Source organism: Mesoplodon densirostris, chromosome 14, assembly GCF_025265405.1.
Source record: "Mesoplodon densirostris isolate mMesDen1 chromosome 14, mMesDen1 primary haplotype, whole genome shotgun sequence".
In the NCBI taxonomy this organism is placed as follows: domain Eukaryota; kingdom Metazoa; phylum Chordata; class Mammalia; order Artiodactyla; family Ziphiidae; genus Mesoplodon; species Mesoplodon densirostris.
In genome coordinates this window covers 77,715,728-77,735,039 of record NC_082674.1, presented here as the reverse complement: position 1 = coordinate 77,735,039, position 19,312 = coordinate 77,715,728, and the positions used below count along the sequence as shown (strand labels likewise).

The following is a 19,312-nucleotide window of genomic DNA, read 5'->3' as shown; positions in this document are numbered from 1 at the left end:
CTTGGATAGTGTGGCCCCCATAGGGAAAATGGGGATGTAATAATAACGGTGTCCCACAGGGCTGCAGTTAGGAATAAAGGAGCCATTACTGTGTCTGGCTCATAGTAAGCGCTCAGTAAACGTTAGCTATTATTACTTCTATTACTTTCTCTTTGTATCACTAAAACCTGCCATGGCCCAGTACTTGAGAACTGCTCACCTACAGGGGTTGACGCTGAGGGCTGAACAACCACGCGTGCTTGGTGAGGTTCTCACTGCACAGCTTTGGCAAGGAGTGGGGCTGGGATGGGGTGTTGCCATCCGCATAGTCTTCAGTGTAAACGGTGCTTTACAGTGTGTGCTGTGCAGTGCATAACCTCGCCAGCCGTATATGGGGGCGTTGACTGAATACGGATAATGTGGGAAAAGGAGAGATGAAAAACATTCCAAGGTTTTGGACCCCAAAGTCAGGGCAATGACCATTAGAAATTACATTTTAAGCTGCTAATTTTTCAGTGTTCTGACTACTTCAGTTGTATAATGTCCCTCCCCCTGTTTTTCCTCACAGAAGTGGAAGACTTTAAAATTATTTTGTTGGCGGGGGGAGGTAGTGATGGTAGGAGGATGCGATCAGACCACAAATTTTTTAAACTTTTACTTTTTATGAACGTGTCCTTGTTCATTCATTTTCAAGATGACAAAAGCAAACGTGGTGGGCCTGTTTGATGATCCCCATTGTGGAGACAATGTTTTTAGCCAGAGTCAGAGGTGTATTAAAAGCCCACAGCCAGAAACTTAACGAGAATTTGGTCCTCTCTCCATGGCACACGTGGAAACGCAGGCTGCCACTGGAATTCACGAGAAATCTCCCCCCTCCCTTCCCCACCCCCATCTTCTTTCACGGTTATTTTCTCACGTGGACGGGACAGCAGCTAAAGTGGGAAGTTTGGCCTCAGAAGCAAATGCAGCTGAACAACGTGGATAAATGGCCTCCCACTCAGGTCCAAGAGTAGCTGTCCACATGTTCCAGCAGCTCATCTGCCCACCCCAGGGGGCCACATCCATCCAGTCCTGGAGTTGGTCGTGGAGCGCCCCTGCTGGGTGCCCCTGTGTTTCCAATGATCACCCAGGCCTTGACCAGATTCCAAGGCCAGCTTCATAAAGACAAGGATTGTGTTACCATCATCTTCCTCCAGTGCTCAGCACGGGGACAGGCCCATGGGATATGATTAGCAAATGTTTCTTCAGCCAACGAATAAAGTGATTAGACCTATGGTCCATTGTTTGAGGTTTGCCTTGTTTTTCTGAACAAATTTTCCTGCAGCTTCCTTGAGGGCTGGAGGTGGTATCCTCTGAACGCAACCTGATGCCTGGCACGAAGCTGATATGCAGCAAACACCTACAGAATAAATGGGTGTGACGCGGGCAGGGACACTGCTGTGGCTGGGAGTGGGACTGTGGTGGGTCTGTAGCCAGGCCTCTGCAGCAGCATCTCCGCCCCCAACCACCTGCAGTTGCGGTGGGGCAGATACTGAGGACCACAGCCTCTTAGACTCAAAACTGGTCAATGAGGGGATGCTAGGGAAGGAGCTATTTTCTGAACTAAAAACAGAGCTGCCATATGATCCCACTCCTGGGCATATATCCGGAGAAAACTCTAATTCAAAAAGATACATGCACCCCTATGTTCATAGCAGCACTGTTCACAATAGCCAAGACAGGGAAGCAACCTAAGTGTCCATCGACTGATGAATGTGTAAAGAAGATGTGGTACACATATACAATGGAATATTCCTCAGCCATAAAAAAGAATGAAATAATGCTATTTGCAGCAACATGGATGGACCTGGAGATTATCATACTAAGCGAAGTAGGTCAGAGAAAGACAAATATATGATATCACTTATATGTGGAATCTAAAATAGGACACAAATGAACATATCTACAAAACAGAAACAGACTCAAGGACACAGAGAACAGACTGTGGTTGCCACGGGGCGGGCGGGGGAGGAAGGACTGGGAGGGAGTTTGGGATTAGCAGACGCAAACTATTATACACAGGATGGATAAGCAACAAGGTCCTACTGTATAGCCCAGGCAACTATATTCAACATCCTGTGGTAAACCATAGTGGAAAAGAATATGAACAATGTACTTATATATGTATAACTGAGTCACTTTGCTGTATAGCAGAAATTAATATAACATTGTAAATCAACTATACTTCAATAAAATAAAAATTTTAAAGTAAAGCTATTGTCTGTGTGATCAAGTAGCACATCCCACCCTTAAATCCATGAATATTTGCTGAGTGCTTGCTGGGCGTGCATGGCAGACGGGTTGGTGGGCAGTGATGCTTGGGGGTTGGCCAGCAACTCTGTGGTTAGAGAGCCAAGGCCCACCCAGTCCCTGGATGCCTGACCCATGACCTCAGGAAAGCTCTGTCATGCTCTGACCCCCTGCAAGGATAGGAGTACCTGGCGGGGTGGGAGACGATCAGATGATCAGTGCCTCCACAGACACCAGCTGCTGCTGTGACTGGCCTGCATCTGAACCCGGCCTTTGACCACACAGAGGAGGAATTTCTGGGCCTTGTGGGAATGAGTGCTGGGACTAATGGGTCAGGTCTGTCTTAGACAATGCATAGAGAACGGCAACACTGGAGCAACATAATTGCCACCCATGAATGAGAGGAAAAGGCATACTTCAAGTCCGTGAAGTAACCACCCTCAGCCTGCACCCCACTTTTTGACTTGAGCATTTGACTTCTTCTTGGTAGAAATGCTTTGCAAAAGAAGCTTCACCAGCAGAACTGCGACCCCCCAGTCCTTTCTGTTAAGTGGGCATTGATGCAACCATTAAAGAGAGCTCTAAGGAATCTCTCCAGGGCTGGTCTTCACCACTCTTTCCCAGCATGAGCTCCTTTAGATTTTTTTTGCAGTATGCGGGCCTCTCACTGTTGTGGCCTCTCCGGTTGCGGAGCACAGGCTCCGGACGCGCAGGCTCAGCGGCCATGGCTCACGGGCCCAGCCGCTCCACGGCATGTAGGATCTTCCCGGACCGGGGCACGAACCCCATGGCCCCTGCATCGGCAGGCAGACTCTCAACCACTGCGCCACCAAGGAAGCCCTCCTTTAGATTTTTATTGAAGCTTCAGGAACACAGCCCAAGGTGGATAAAGGAAGCAGCGGCTGCTGAAATCGCAGGTCCCGGGGTAGTAGGTGGAGTGGCAACCTTATGCCGCCTCTCTGACCCTGGAATCCCTCCAAGCTGCAAGAGGAGGGTTGGGCAGTGCGGCAGCTGCACGGGAGGGAGAGTGCAGGCTGGTGTTATGTGCCATCAGCCTGCTTTACTACCCTGAAGACCTGGGAACGGACCAGAAGCACCTTGGCCGGATGGGTCAAATAAGAGCAGGGCTGAAGTGCCAGCCAGTGGGACCCACACCGGGTTCTCCCTACTGCTTCTCAGACAACAGAACAGGTGGGGACATGAGCCGAGCTCTCTGAAGCTCAGCCTCAAAATCCGGAGACCCAGAGGCAGCTGCAAGAGAGAGGACTTATCCTTGAACTCCTAGGGGTTCTTTGCTTCCCACCGCGGAGCAGGAGGAGGATGCACTTTGGTCCAGGAGCTAAGGGTTCCTCGGCCTCTCTGCCCACGGTGCGATCTGCTATCAAGCAGGCCCCAGCGGTTGGGAGGAGAAAGGCCCCATTCTGGGGTGGGTTTGCAGTTTACAGAAAAGGCTTTTTGGCATCTGGAATCCTGTTTGTGTCCACTCCCCGTCCCTCTCCCTTGTCACACCCTGTGTCGGCCACCCCCCCAGGTGAAAGGGCTGTTACGTGGACCAGAGCCTCCCCATTCCATGTGTGCCCCCCAGGCCGATGATTGAATTGTGTCCGTGGGTGCTTCGCTGTCACTTGGTTAAAAACTCCTCCTCTCACCCCCGAAGATGGCTGAGGCCAAACCCAGAACGAGCAGAAACTGTCTACTTAGAATCATTTCACTTTACGCAAACGCAAAGGATTCTCAGTTGATAAAGCATAGCAACACTGAATGAGAGGACATTTAAAAAAAACCCTTCAACCTGAAATCAGCTGACCTGACTGTCCCCAAATTGTAAATGGTAAAAATTAACTTGAGTGCACAGCACTCCGCCACTTGGGGAGAATTAAACAGAAGGAGGGCCATTCACGGGATAAATGCACCTAGTGCAGGAAAAGTGCAGGCAGAAACCAAGAGCTGACCTGAGGGAAGGGGCCCCAGCAGGGGCTTTACCACAAAGAAGGGGGAGTCATTGGTGGGGTGCTTGTGCCTGGAGGGGCCACAGCCTCAGCAGAAAAAAGCAGAGGTGACAGTGAACCACTGAGATGCCTACACAGGGTAAAAAGTGGGGTTGGTATAAAACATGGTGTTGGTGAGTCAGATTTTCTACACAGGCTCCGGTGGGCGGGCACCGGGTTGCCAGATGAAAAATGGGATGCCCCAGTTACACCTGGATTTCAGATAAACAATGCCTGTGTGGGTTGTACTTAGTTAAGTAAATGCAACTTAGTATCCTTTAGCACAAACCAGCTGGAGCCAGAGCCCAGGGAGTTCACTGTTGCCCTCCCCCTAGGCTGGCCTCCTGGGGCCTAGAGCAGGATGAGGAAGGGGTGTGGAGGGGCAAACAGGGACCCCAACACACCAAGCAGGCTAGCCAACCTCTCTGTGCCCTCACCTGGAGGATGTGCCAGGCTCGGGCCTCTGAGCCAAACGCATGATTTTCAGGGTGACTCCTCACTCCCCCGGCCCCCTAATGCACTGGCTCCAAAAAAAAAGACTGGAGCCCCACAGGTGCCTCTCCCCCTTGCTTGGCCTTGTGCACACACTTTAGCAGTAGAAGCTCCAAGGAACTCAAAAGGCTTTAGGCAGCCCCCCATAACCCCCTTCAGCCTGCACCCCACTTTCTGACTTGAGCATTTGACTGTTTTGTTTTGTTTTTTTGCGGTACGCGGGCCTCTCACTGTTGTGGTCTCTCCCGTTGCGGAGCACAGGCTCCGGACATGCAGGCTCAGCAGCCATGGCTCACCGGACCAGCCGCTCCGCGGCATGTGGGATCCTCCTGGACCGGGGCACGAACCCGTGTCCCCTGCATCGGCAGGCAGACTCTCAACCACTGCGCCCCCAGGGAAGCCCCATTTGACTGTTTCTTGATAGAAGTGCTTTGCAAAAGAAGCTTCCCCGGCGGACTGCGACTGACTGACTCTTCCCCATCATTTGCTAACTCTCCACCATGCTTTCAAAACCAGCACAACATCAGGATCTCTAGGGAAGCTTTTAAAGCTCTGATGCCTAGGTTTCACCCAGAGCTTGAATTAACTGGCCAGCAGTGCAGCTTAGGCATCGGGATTTTAAAAAATCTCCTCTAGTGATTCTAGAGGAATTAGGGTCAGACCTAATTCCCAGAGAATTAGGGAATGGATCCATCCGGTGGCCCAAATCATCTTGGGGCGGGGGGGGCTCCTGAGGGCTTAGCCCTGATGCTTAGAATCCATGTGGCTTGGGAGCATGGGAGGAACAAGAACTCTGGTGCCTGAGTCCAGTCCCAGCTCTACCACTCAGAGGCCAGATGCCAGTCCCTTGTCCTTCTGAGATTCAGCCTCCTCATCTGTGAAGGAAGACAGGTAACCCCTCCTTCTCTCAGAGATCAGAGCAGAACACCGCACACGGAACACTGCACAGGCACACAATCCATGCCAGTTATGGCTTTCATAACATGAAACATCTGATCTGCCTTGTTTCAAAGGTGCAACTAGTCATGTCTGGACTATCAAAGGCCAACACATGGAACCGATTATGCTGACTTAGATCATTCAGCCTCTTGCAGTGAAACAGGAATATATGTTTACCCAACCAAGGGTGGCTTTCCTTCTCTTTCCCCTTTGGCAGCATGCCAAAAGTGTCACAGAAAGGCTGAGGGGACACTTTCTGGCCAGGGTTGTGAAGCAGCCGCCCCCCTGGTCCTTGTGTCATCTGGGGCTGCTTCTCCGCAAGAACCAGCTATGGTTTTCACAGGACCCAGGAGAGACGCTCTTGTCCCCAAGTTTAACTCCTCTGTCCTGCCACCCCTGACACACACCCTCCAGCCCACCAATACCTGAAATCCTATTCATTTTAGCCTTTCTTTTCAGGAAAAAATATTTCCTTCTAAAACGTGACCGTCGCTAAAGACCAAACATCTTAGCAAGCACAGTTTGTCCAAGTCTTTCCTAAGTGACAGAGGGCACAGAATTCCCTCCAAAAACAGAGTAGATGGACTTTCCCCTATTTCTTCCACTAAGTACACCTAAAAACACTGGGCAATTATATTGATATATAAAACGAACATTTTTTAAAACCCTGAAGCGTGGACAGATGGTAAACCGACCCAGGAACAACATGGTGACGAATTCCCTGGGTCTCCTTTTGTCCTGTGTGTCCCAGATTTGGAAATGCTAACAGGCAAAGACAAAAAACAACACAAGCCTGCTATCTCTAGTCAAAGGATTAGGAAAGGGCACCTCAGCAAGACAGAAGGCTTTTAAACAGTAAACTGCTCTCCTCCAGGCAAACAGCCCAGGAAAAACCATGGCCCCATCCCCACCCATGCCAGCAAAGATCAAGTGGGGAGCCTAGACTTGGACCCGTACCAGGCTGTAAAGAGGTGCCACATTCCACTGGGTGGTATCAGAGAGGGCCAAGGAGGGAACTGGCACTTTCATACCTACTGATTGGTGTTAGTAAAGCCCACGTGGGGAGCCTCGACTTTTATTCCCACATGGCATTAACAAGGCATCCCTCCTCGTCCCTGGCAGGGTGGTATGAGAGGAAGCCTAGTAGAGATTCAGGGCTTTCACTACTCCCTAGCATCAGTGGAGGTCAGGTGGGGAACAGTTGGAAAGTAATCAGGCACTCCTACCCCTCCCTCAGCCCGAACTCCCACCCCACCCCTGACCAGCAGTAATGAGGACGAGGACCATCCCATACTTAGATGTCAATGGAGGCTGAGTGGGGAACCTAGAATTCTACCCCCACCAGGCAGTGAGGCCCCCTACCACAGCGTTTCAGAGAAAACCAAGTAAAACAAAAGACAAATAAGAGTCAGTCTCATAGTACCCCAAATGTCTAGGTTTCAATTTAAAAATTCTATCTGAAACTGAACGAAATACAAACACCAAGATGACAGAGAATTATCTGAAAAAGCTTTTAAAGAAGGAATCATAAAAATACTTCAATGAGGGCTTCCCTGGTGGCGCAGTGGTTGGGAGTCTGCCTGCCGATGCAGGGGACATGGGTTCGTGCCCCGGTCCGGGAAGATCCCACATGCCGTGGAGCGGCTGGGCCCGTAAGCCATGGTCGCTGAGCCTGCGCGTCTGGAGCCTGTGCTTCACAACGGGAGAGGCCACAACAGTGAGAGGCTCACGTACCGCAAAAAAAAAAAAAAAAAAAAAAAAAAAACTTCGGTGAGCAATTACGAATATGAAACACATGAATAAAATAGGAAGCCTTAGCAAATACAAAGTCTCAGTAAAGAAAGAGAAGATTGAGAAGAGAAACAAATGGGAATTTTTGAACTAAAAAATACAATAACCAAAATAAAAAACTCAGTGGATGTGCTCAGCAGCAGAACGAAGGGGCAGAGAAAGAATCAGTGAACCAGAAGACAGAGCAACAGAAAATTATCCCATCTGAGCAACAGAAAAAACTGAACAGAGCCTCTGCAACCTGTAGGACTACAGTACTGAAGAGCTAACATTTGTATCATCAGAGTCCTGGAAGGAGAAGACAAAGATGGCAAGGCTGAAAAAGCACTTGAAGAAATAATGGCTGAAAACTCCCCAAATATGACAAAAGATATAAACCTACAAAATTAAACATCTGAATGAACCCCAACTAAGATAAACCCCAAAAATATCCACAGCAAGGTACATTATAATCAAACTTCTGAATACTAAAGACAAAGAAAACATTTTGAAAGCACTGAGAGAGAGAGAGGACACCTTACCTATAGGGGAAAACCAATTCATATGATAGTGAATTTCTCATTAAAACCATGGAGGATAGAAGGAAGTGGCCATTTTCCTAAGTGATGAGAGAAAAGGAATGTCAACTCAGAATTCTTCTGGAATGAAGGGGAAATCAAAATATTCTCATATTAAGGAAAACTAAGACAATTTGTCATCAGCAGACCTACTCTAAAAGAATAGCTAAAGGAAATTCTCTAAACAGAAAGGAAACAATAAAAAAAAGAAAACCTGAATCATCAGGAGGGAGGAAAAAACACAGAAAGGAAGAATACTGGTCAATACAATAGAATTTCGTCCTCCTCTTGATTTTTCTAAACTATGCCTGATGGTTGAAGGAAAACTGTAACACTGTCTGATGTGGTTTTATATATAAAGAGGAAATATTTAAGATAATTATGCTTTAAATGGGGGAGGTAAAGGGACTTAGAAGAAGGTAGGGATTCTATAATTCACTTGAACTGGTAAAACATCAACACCTAATAGACCACAAATTACATTAAATGTAAATGACATAAATATTTCCATTAAAAGACAGATAATGGCAGAGTAGATTAAAAAACATGACCCAACTATCTGCCATTTATAAAAAATTCACTCCAAATATAATGATATAGGCAAGTTGAACAAAAAGATAGAAAAAAGACATATCATGCAACCATTAACCAAAAGAAAAGCAGCATGCTTACATTAACATCAGATAAAGTAGCTTTCTAAACAAAGAAAATTATCAGAGACAGTAAGACACATTATGTAAGGATAAGAGTCAATCTACCAAGAAGACATAGCAGTCTTAAATGAGTATGCACTAAAGCAAAGAGCTTCAAAATATGTGAAGCAAAAACCGATAGAACTGAAAGGAGACATAAACAAATCAACAATTATAATTAGAGACTTCCAACATCTCTCTTTCAACAATCGATCAAAGGACTAGGCACAAAATAAGCAAGGATAAAGAAGAACTTTATGAGATTGCCAATGAAAAGAACCTAGACTACATTTATAGAACATTCCACCCAACAACAGCAGAATACACATTCTTTCCAAATGACGATGGGATATAAACCAAGAAAAACCATTATCTTGAGCCATAAAGCAAATCTCAACAAATTTAAAAGAACTAAAATCATACAGTTTATACTCTCTGATTACAATGGAAATAATTATAAATTAATAACAGAAGGTAACAAGAAATTTTCCAAATACTTGCAAACTAAATGTCTAAATAATCTATGGATCAAAGGGGAAGTCTCAGGGAAATTTTTTTAAAAATACATTGAACTGAATGAAAATGAAATTACAATGTATCAAAACATGTGGGACAGAGTTGACACAGTTTTGAGGGGAAATTTTATTTAGTAGTCTAATCTCATAACATGGAGAAAGAAGAGCAAAGCAAACCCAAAACAAGCAGAAGGAAGAAAATAAATATAGGAAATGAATTGAAAAAAGAAAAGCAATAGAGAAAATCAATGAAACAAAGAGCTGGTTGTTTGAAAGATCAATAAAGTTGATAAATCCCTAGCAAGACTGACAAATAAAAAAAGAAGACAAAAATTACTAATATCAGGAATGAAACAGTCTCTATAGACTCTGAAGACATCAAAAGTATAATAATTAAATACTATGTTTTCAGCCAACTAAGCCCACCACGCTCTCTTCCTCATGGGAGCCCAGAGTGCAGTGGCTGCAAACAGCAGCCTCCTCGGAAGTACATGCAGCCTGTTGCCTGTTTGGGTTGCTCTAAGGGACCCTGGAGACAGCCCTTTGCAGTGGACATTCATGTCTGGCATGCTAACCCCAATCTAGGCTCCAGACAGGTATGCACGGTGCCTTTGGAAAGCCCCAGAGCACAGTGGCCAGTGTCCACACTGGCCAGGTCATAATGTCCATCCACATCAAGTTGAAGAACAAGGAGCACGTGATTGATACCCTGCGCAGGGCCAAGTTCAAGTTCCCTGGCCACCAGAAAATCCACATCCCCAAGAAGTGGGGACTTACTAAGTTTAATGAGGATGAATTGCAAAATACGGTGACAGAAAAGTGGCTCATCCCGGCTGCCTGTGGGGTCAAATACGTCTCTAATAGTGGAAACTGAGTTTAATCACCAATGGCCAATGACTTAAACAATCATGCTTGTGTAATAAAATCCCACATAAAGGGCTTAAACAACAAGGTTTAAGGAGCTTCTGAGTTGGTGATGAGCTGGGAGGGCGGTACCCCGGAGAGGTCATGGAAGCCCTGAGCCCCTTCCCACATACCTTGCCCTATGTGTCTCTTCCATTTGGCTGTTCCTGAGTTGTATCATTTATAATGAAACAGTAATCCTAAGTATAGCGCTTTCCTGAGTGCTGTGAATCATTCTAGTGAAGTATCAAACCTGAGGGGGAGAGGAGGCCATGGGAATTCTGAATTTATAGTCAGCTGGGCAGAAGTGTGGGCAGCCTGGACACTCCATCTGAGCTGGTGTCTGAAATGGGCGTTGGTGGGGGGAGGCAGTCTTACGGGATTGAGCCCTTAACCTGTGGAGTCTCTGCTCACTCTAGGTAGTTAGTGTCAAAACTGAACTGAATGGTAGGACTCCCAGTTGATGTCCCCTTTGGTGGAGCCGCTGAAGCGAGGTTTTCTGTAACGTGCAAACAAACGTAAACCCCAAGGACATGGTAACACTATAGTGTTACCAATATAATTACGTGTGATCAAAGGATAGAGAGATGAGTGGGAGTTAAAACACCGATGGCGGGGAGGGGGTAGTGCTTTTGTCCAGGGGGAGGGGAGCAAGGGGATGAGACTAGAGAGGGGAGCAGTGGGGGGCTTCAACTGTACAGCTCATGTCTGATTTCTGATGCTGAGTGGTGAGCACAGAGGTGAGTTTTATTGCTGTATATTCTTCTGTGTATCCTAAATATTTCATCACAAGATTTGAGTATGTAAATAAAAGAGTAGGTAAGAAAAAAAAATGTGATGGTAAAAAGAGAAAGATAGGCCTTTCTATTTACTAGCTGACCCACCTGATAAGAATGATGGGATCCCTCCCTGAATCTTTCTTCAACCCGTAGGTCCCCAAATCATAATGTTGCAGGAAAAAGAGTGGGGCACAAGAGGATGGTCTCATCCCAGGTCTCAGGCGAGTCCCTGGGATGGGCCGCCAAGTGTGGGTTCTCGGCTTCACGCAGGAAAGAATTCAAGAGTGAGCGATAGTAAAGTGAAAGAAGGTTTATTCAGGGAGAAACGCACTCCACAGACAGAGTGTGGGCCATCTCAAAAGGCAAGAGATGCCAGGGTACGGGGGTTGTTGGTTTTTATAGGGGTGGGTAATTTCATAGGCTAATGAGTAGGAGGATTATTGCAACTATTTTGGGGAGGGTGCAGATTTCCAGGAATTGGGTCACTGCCCACTTTTTGACCTTTTATGGTTGACCTGGGAACTGTCATGACTCCTGTGGGTGTGTCATTTGGCTGACGTATTACCATGAGTGTATAATGAGGCTCAAAGTCTAGTGGAAGTTGACTCGTCTGCCATCTTGGACCTAGCTGGTTCTAACCAGTTTATGTCATGTCCTCCAGGGCTATGTCATTCTTTTAAAGGTTGTGTGCCCTGCCCCCTTCCCGTCTCAATAAGAGCACTTGGCTTGAGGAATCATCCAGCCTCACAGCTCTCACCCTAGTCCAAGACTTGCTGTCTTCCCTGGATAAACATAACTATTTTATTCTTACCCTCAGTGGCCAGGTTCTGATACATGCCCTGGGGGGAGGAGTCCAGGGAGTGGTGTGAGGCTCTGCACCCCTCCTCGAGAATCAGACACACTGGATCCATGGAGTATAACAAGAGATGTGGCACACAACGGCCTGGACCCAGGCAGGACAGAGTCACACCCCAAAGATTGAGTCCACAGGTCCTGGGTGGGACCTGGGCTTCTGTATTTTGAAAATGCTTCCTAGTTGACTTTCTCCTGGGTCTTGCAGCCAAAATGCTTTGGAGCTTTACATTCTACAATTTATTTTATAAAATAGTTTTAAATTTCTAAATATAAAATTATATCATAGGGCTTCCCTGGTGGCGCAGTGGTTGAGAGTCCGCCTGCCAAGGCAGGGAACACGGGTTCGTGCCCCGGTCCGGGAGGATCCCACATGCCGCGGAGCGGCTGGGCCCGTGAGCCATGGCCGCTGGGCCTGCGCGTCCGGAGCCTGTGCTCCGCAGCGGGAGGGGCCGCAGCGGTGAGAGGCCCGCGTAACGCCAAAAAAAAAAAAACAAACAAACAAACAAAAAAAAATTATATCATAATATTGAATAATTAGACTTTTTCATTGTTTGTTTTTGTATGTGTGAATACACATTTTTTATTTGTCTTGGATATCCACCTAAGAGTAGAACTGCTGGGCCATATGGTAACTTCACGTTTAACCTTTTAAGAAACTGCCAAACTGTTTCCAAAGAGGTCGCTCCCTTTTACATTCCCAACGACAGTGTATGAACGTTCCAATTTCTCCAAATCCTTGCCAACATCTGTTACTGGCCTTTTGTTGTTGTTATTCCCATCCTAATGTGTATAAAGTGATATCTCACGTATTTCCTCTCTAGTTTTTATTATTTACTTCCTTCTGCTTGCTTTGGGTTTAGTTTATTCTTCTTTTTCTAGTTTCTTATGGTGGAAGTTTAGGTTATTGATTTGAGAGCTATCTTCTTTTCCAATATCAGTGTTTACAGCTATAAATTTCCCTCTTAGCACTGTGTTAGATGCATCCCATAAGTCCATAAGTTTTACTGTGTTTTCATTTTCATTCATCTCAGAATATTTTCTAACTTTCTTTGTGATTTCTTCTTTGACCCATTCGTTATTTAGTAGTGTTGTTCAATTTCTACGTTTGTGATTTCTTAAATTTCTTCCATTGTTAATTTTTAACTTCATTCCACGTGTTCAGAAAACACACTTTGTATGATTTAAATCCTTTTAAATGTATTGAAACTTAATTTGTGACCTAACATATTGTCATTTGTTTGGGCAGGTCCAGTATCCTCAGAAATACACCTCCGTGTTTCCAGACTATTCTATTGCCCCAGAATAGAGCTGGAGGGGGCTTTCATGGGGACACAGCCCAGGCAGCGGGGAAGGGCAACTTCCCACAGTAAAGAAGCCACTGGCATTACTCATTTTTAAGAAATACCCCGCGCTGCCTCTAGCCCCACTTCTGGGCTGATGCCTGCACTCCTTTTGCCAGCATCAGGGGCAGGGCTGGGGTCTGGCGGCGTCACACTCATGGAAGGCACCATGTCTGAACCTCACGATGAGAAAACATCCCAGCCCACTTGTCTCCTTCAGATGTAATCCATTTTCTGCCCACCAGGGGCCCCAGAATCACCTATCTGCAACCCGCACTCCCCCACCATTTAATCAACGGAGATGTGGAATTTCAGAAAGGCGAAGCATCACACCCCAGCTGTCCCTGCACGTTGAAACTGGGATGAGGGCTTACATCTTCAGACTCTCAAAGTGGTTATTATTTTTTTAACCTAATGCTTGAAATCTCATGCTAAAATCTAAGAGCTTCTTTTTTACTTTGTCCCCAAACTTTCAAAGAACATTGGTTTCATCCACAAATCTTTGAATCGTGTGCCAGAATTGGGAAAAGGCTTACAGGCTGCTTTCACTTCCTGCGTGGAGGCAGCCTGCCCTGAACTGAGGCGAGTGGAAAAACGGGCCTCCAAAGACAGGCCACCCTTGGGAGCCCATGAATATTCATCACTTCGCTGTGTATTCACTAAGTAGCTCAGGGACAGAAAAGTACTTTCAGCAAGTTTGAGTCTATGTTCTAATATCCTCCACGAAGACAGCCTGTCCTTACTGGTAAAAAGATCATTTTCTTTCTTTCTTTTTTTTTTTTTTAATATTTCACAAAAAATTTATTAGAACTAATAAAACAACTTAGCAAAGTTTGTTTGCAGAATATGAAATCAACATATACGCATCACTTGCATTTCTGCACATTAACAATGAACAATCTGAAAAAGAAATTAGGAGAACAATTCCATCATTTTCTAAAACGATAATGAAGTCGGTCTTCTATTAGTAGCTTTAAAAAGCCCCACGGCTTACAATAGGAAAACAATCTCGTCTCCAAAATAAACAAGGCTTTCCTTTGTATGTCCAAGGAGAGGGAGGACCAGAGCTCAGGCACATTCTAAGGCGTCTACTGGCCCTGAATGCCGTGGCAGCTAGAGCACCCAACCCCACCCCGTGCCCCAAAAAGCAGACGACAAAGAAAAGGGATCTGTCAGACAGTGTTTGCCTGATTGTCCAGCGCCAGCCTGAGACCTAAATTGTGAGGATGGGCCCCTCCCCGAGTGAGCTGGGGCAGAGCTCTAACCCCGTGACGATCAGATCCTGCTGGGCCCTTGGCTGGCTCCCCAGAAGCTAGACAACACCTTTGAAGGGATCGACTGGGAAAAAGCCAGGAGACACCGTTAAAAATGACTGCGGACAAGGAGAAACATACAAGCATAAAATGTGGTGCCACAAATATCTACGCGTTGCTCTTATGAAATGCAACGGTTTTTCTCCAAGCGTAAGTCTCTCAAACATGCTTAGCTTTTGGTGTAAAACTTCTCATATACGATATTGGTCCAAACATAAAGCCAACATCTGTCTCCTCTCTCTCTTTTTCTCCCTCTCCCCTCTGCCCTGCTCCTTTCCCCACCCCTGCCACCCCCAAGACTCATGGAAAATCCATTTTATCGTTAAGTGAAAGAAGCATTAACAGTGGATGAAATGGACAAAAGGATGAAATAAAACGGTTTAGAATGGAGTGCAGGTTTCTCCACAAACTCTTGAAGACATACTATCTTTCCTTCACTTGAAAACACCAGGACCTAAGGAGGTGGCCTGGATGTGGCAGCTAGGCCAGGCCTACTGGATCCTGCTGGCTGACAGAGGCCCAGACAGAGTGGGAATGGCAAGGCAACCGAGAAGGGAGGGCTGCCCAGCTGCTCCAGGTGCTGGAGGGGCCAGGCTTCCAGGCCTCACAAAATTGGGGAAGACCTGGGCCCTCACTGTGGTTAAGAATCTTTCATACAGTTCAATAGCCACACTCCAGACAAAGAAAAATAAGTCCCAGGAAGGAGAAAGTGCTGGGTTGGTAGGTACTCTCGGTATTCTTGCTCCAAAGATGGGCTGCATGCAGGATCCTCCTGCCAGGCTGCATTTTCAGCATTTTAGCTGGAAGCAGCAGGGCTGGAACAAGGAACAAGATAGGGAACAAGTTACCTCTGGGTCAAGGGTTAGCAAATGCCCAGAGTGTGAGATGCAGAGGAGTCTGGGCCTTCCCCAGGGTACCTGGGGGCTCGCTTACACCTGCCACCAAGCAGGAAGCATCTGGAAGCCAGGAGTGCACCTGGGCCTCCCTGTCCGGTCTCTCTGCTACAAGACTACCTGCACACACCCACTCAGACACAGAACGTCATCTAAGAAACAAAGCCTCATTCTCTAGCCATTGCAGCCAGAAGACTGCATTTGGCACACTTAGTTTTAGCTGGAAAAAAGAAAAGGAATTATCTGGATGTTTACACTCAAACAACCCCCCAAAAAATTACGAAACCAAAACAAAACCACACCCACTTTAGAGTAGAGTGATGTGGGGAAATCTGAGCAGGAATTGGACTTCATTTTTATACCTTCCTGAGAGGCACATGACAGGAAGCGATTCCTGGACTAAGTTAAGTCTGAATTCAACAAGTGAGGGTGATGGGGGGGTTAGGAGGGGAGTGGTCAGGACAGGCCCTGCCTCATCTGAGGTGACAAGCTTGGGTTTTGCTAGGAGAACTACTAGAAAACAGTCCCACAGAGCAAGGACTTCAGCGCTCTCGGATGGACACCCACAGCCCCTCCACCAGAGCGCTCTGAACAGTGGAGGCTGGCCCACAGGTCCGCCCTCATATTTCAAGTTGCACTTTAGGACATATTTCAGTGAGAAAAGAAGAAACTTTTCCCCCAATACCTTTTGTTTAAGAAAAACAATTACCGCAAAATTTGAGTTGAGAAGGGAGAGGAAGCATGGGTCATAATGGCTAACAGTTTTGAAGCATTTACCATGTGACACTGGCTCATTTATCCTTCCATAAATAACAAAGAATCCCACAGGACCGGTGAGGAAACTGAGGTCCTGAGAGTTAGTCACTGCCCCAGGGCTCCCTAGAGGCCAGTTAGGCAGGACAGGAAGCCCGGCCCGCTGGCCACTCAGCCCGTGAGCTGCAGCCCCTGTTAATTTTCATTCCAAGCCCTAGAAGCACACAGAGTGAACCCGCTTTTTTCAGGTTTTATAATGATTAACTTCCTGCTGAGATGCATCCCAACCAGAGCCATGTGCTTTGGTTTAAGATTAAACTAGTAACAACAGGCCTGAGTCAAGGCACTCAGGACCCCAATGACCTGGGAATCGGGCAATGTGCCCTGGGCAAGGAGCTGTTAAAACTGTGTCTTTAACATGAAAAATTGGCTTTTGACTTATTTTTAAAGTTGGGATCGTTAAGAGACTACAAAATACGTTCACCCTGTTCTATCGGCCTTAATATAGTCCAAAAATCTACCCTAACATTTCTAGTAAGGAAATCACTTTGGCATCACGGTGAAATGAAAGATTGTTTTCTAGCAACCAAGCCCCCAGGCACAAGGTCATGGGAGCTGCAGCACTTGTTTCTGGAAAAGCCAGTAGGAAGAGAGAAGCGGGAAGAACACACGGTGAGACCTGCAGAGGCCTGGGTCTTTGATACCATCTGCAGATACTGAGCACCTGAAATGCGCATCATGCTCGGAAAGTAAAGAGGAACCCATCAGGTGGCAGCAATGTTATTTCATGGAGTGTGTGTGTAGAACTTTGGTAGCAGTGGCAGTGAGGGAAGGCCTCTCCGGGAGAACATCGGAGCTGAGACCCAAACGACTAGAAAGAGCCAGTGTGCAGAGATCCTGGGGAAAAGGTTCCAGCCAAAGGGAACATCCACAGCAAAAGCGCCGGAGACGTGCCGCTCCAGCCACAAGGGGGGAGTAACTGGAAATGAGTCAAAAAGGGAGAGGGAGGCCCCCGAGTCCTTGCCAACTCCGGTAAAGAAGGGAGGCCCCTGGAGGATGTCAGACAAGGGGACAACCCAGCCCGATTCACCTTCAAAGTCTCATTCTGGCCATTATGTGGGAAGCGGAGGGTCTGCATGTGTTCATTTCCAGGCCGGGGAACCCATTTAAACCAAGGTCCGGCCTCAGCCTCTCTACCTGGCGCGGCATGTTCCCAATTCACCGGCACCAAAAGATGCAACCTGTTCGTAACCAGCTCTGACTGGCAACCCACTGGCCCTGCTCCTAGAATAACCTGGAAATTATTTCTAAAAATAAGACTGAAAAAATAATTATTCTCAATTTGAAAAACCCTAACCCTAACCCTAACTTTAAGGAAGTGGATCAGAATAAGTTTTGAAAAATTACTTACTTTTGAAATGTGCCCTGCTTACTTCCACAAAGCATTTTGAGTCCATTGATACAAAGCCCATAAGCAACTAGACATCTTAAAGTCCTTTCTGGGAAAATGTTGACAGTATATTGTAATGTGGTGACAGCTTCAGTTTGGGAGAGAAATGCTAACATTGAAGAGTTTTAAAAGCCCAATTAGTTCTAAGGGCTGAGTTTAGGGGCTAAGCACTGCCTCATCAACGGCTAGGTCCTTGCAATGCCTTCGCTTTGATCCACTTCTGTATTTCTTGTCCTCTAGCTTCTCCTGGGCTCTCTAGAGCGACCCTTTGCCTGATTTGTTGCTCACTGGCACCCCCATCAGAGACGGAACAGAAAGGAAAGATTGGTGAGCCCAGAAACGCCCCTGGTTCAGCAGTTTCAGTTCTGTGTGTGTTTGTCTTTGTGGGAGGGTGTTTGTGTGTATGGGGTGGGGGTGAGCGGTAGGGAGGATTCCAGGGTTAAAGTGATGCGTAAATTGTAATTATCCATTCCTCTACAGTGTAGAGTCTAAACACACATTCACACCCTGTCTCTCTCTCCCCTCTGCTGCCTGGTGAGCAAACCACTTGAAACCACAACATGCAATATGAAAATCGTAAAACTAGACAAGGGGTCCAATTTCCATTTTTAATCTTCCTACAGCACTCTTACTTCGCTCTAACTTGGCCAGTGAGAACCCCATTCTTCCAACTTTTCACAAAGTAAAATGTAACACTGCCAGACATCTCACAGGTAAATTCAAGATGAAAAGCAAAAGGTAGGAAAAGAAACACTGGAGAAACTTTTCATTCTTCCTGCTGGGTGGATTTTAACAGACCTTTTGTGATTATCTGCCTAAACTGATTATTGGCTACAAAAGGTTTTTTTATTACAGCTTTTTAAAAAAAATTAGAAAAACACTCCATTTAAAAAATGTCTTCCACCAAAACTACTGTTTCTATTACTCTTCCCATAATTTTCACCACATTCACTACGTCCAAGACTACTGTTAACGGCCAGCCTTCCCTAGTAGCAAAATATAACAGATTTGCAGCAGATTATGAAAAATGGATCTGGCAGAAATGCTGAGGAATTTTTGAGGGTTTGGTGGAGGGCTGGGAGTAAAGAACAGAATTGCTTTAATTATTTGCTTGGTTTATGTTTCGGATGTTTTCTTCAAATTGCTATGTTGCCCCAAATTATAAATTGCATATGTAATTTAATGTGTGCACTGCTTAAGAATTTCTTATTTGAGCAACTGAGCTTTCCAATGAAAACGTCACAGGGAAAAAATCTGAAGTAAATTGTTTAACTATAAATTGAACTCCCCAGGTACTCTTAAAAAACATCTTTGACTATAATAGGTGAAAGCTAAACCTTTTAGTTAAGGAAAAATGCCTGAGATGTGTTTATTCAGTATAAAGCCCGGTTAAATTTCTTCCAGCTTCCTTAAGCAATGCATCAGCGATTAAACTTCTAACCCGTTAATCACTTATCCTCCAAACGAGCTGCTGATGCAGAATGGGACCTGCCCTCCCTTGCCACCACTTACCCATCCAGTCCAGTACTGGATGGGTAAGAGTACTTATACTGGAATGCCTGGCAGAGTCGAGATAAACCTAGACGCTGACCAAGCACGTTAGATTCGGTTCAGCAGTAACAGGGGTGAAAAGAATGCTTCTCCTTTTTCCGGGGTCCCCACGCTCCCAGGTGTCCCTGCTAATGTTGCCCATGAGGGCCCGGGGGGGAGCAGCCGGACGACAGTCCCTCCCGGTCGCACTCTGGCCTTGGTGGATCTTAGCACCAGGACTGCGACCCCCAACT

The 19,312-nt window shown here is 46.3% G+C and overlaps 1 protein-coding gene and 1 non-coding gene across 2 annotated transcripts in view; one reads left to right on the top strand and one right to left on the bottom strand.

Annotated features, from left to right (window-relative positions):
- MERTK (MER proto-oncogene, tyrosine kinase) overlaps nucleotides 1-19,312 on the bottom strand; it is a 108,911-nt gene that overhangs the window by 89,095 nt on the left and 504 nt on the right. The window lies entirely within an intron of this gene.
- Nucleotides 9,649-9,783, top strand: LOC132502261 (small nucleolar RNA SNORA70). Its single transcript, XR_009534454.1, has one exon. It is a non-coding gene; the product is annotated as a small nucleolar RNA SNORA70 (small nucleolar RNA).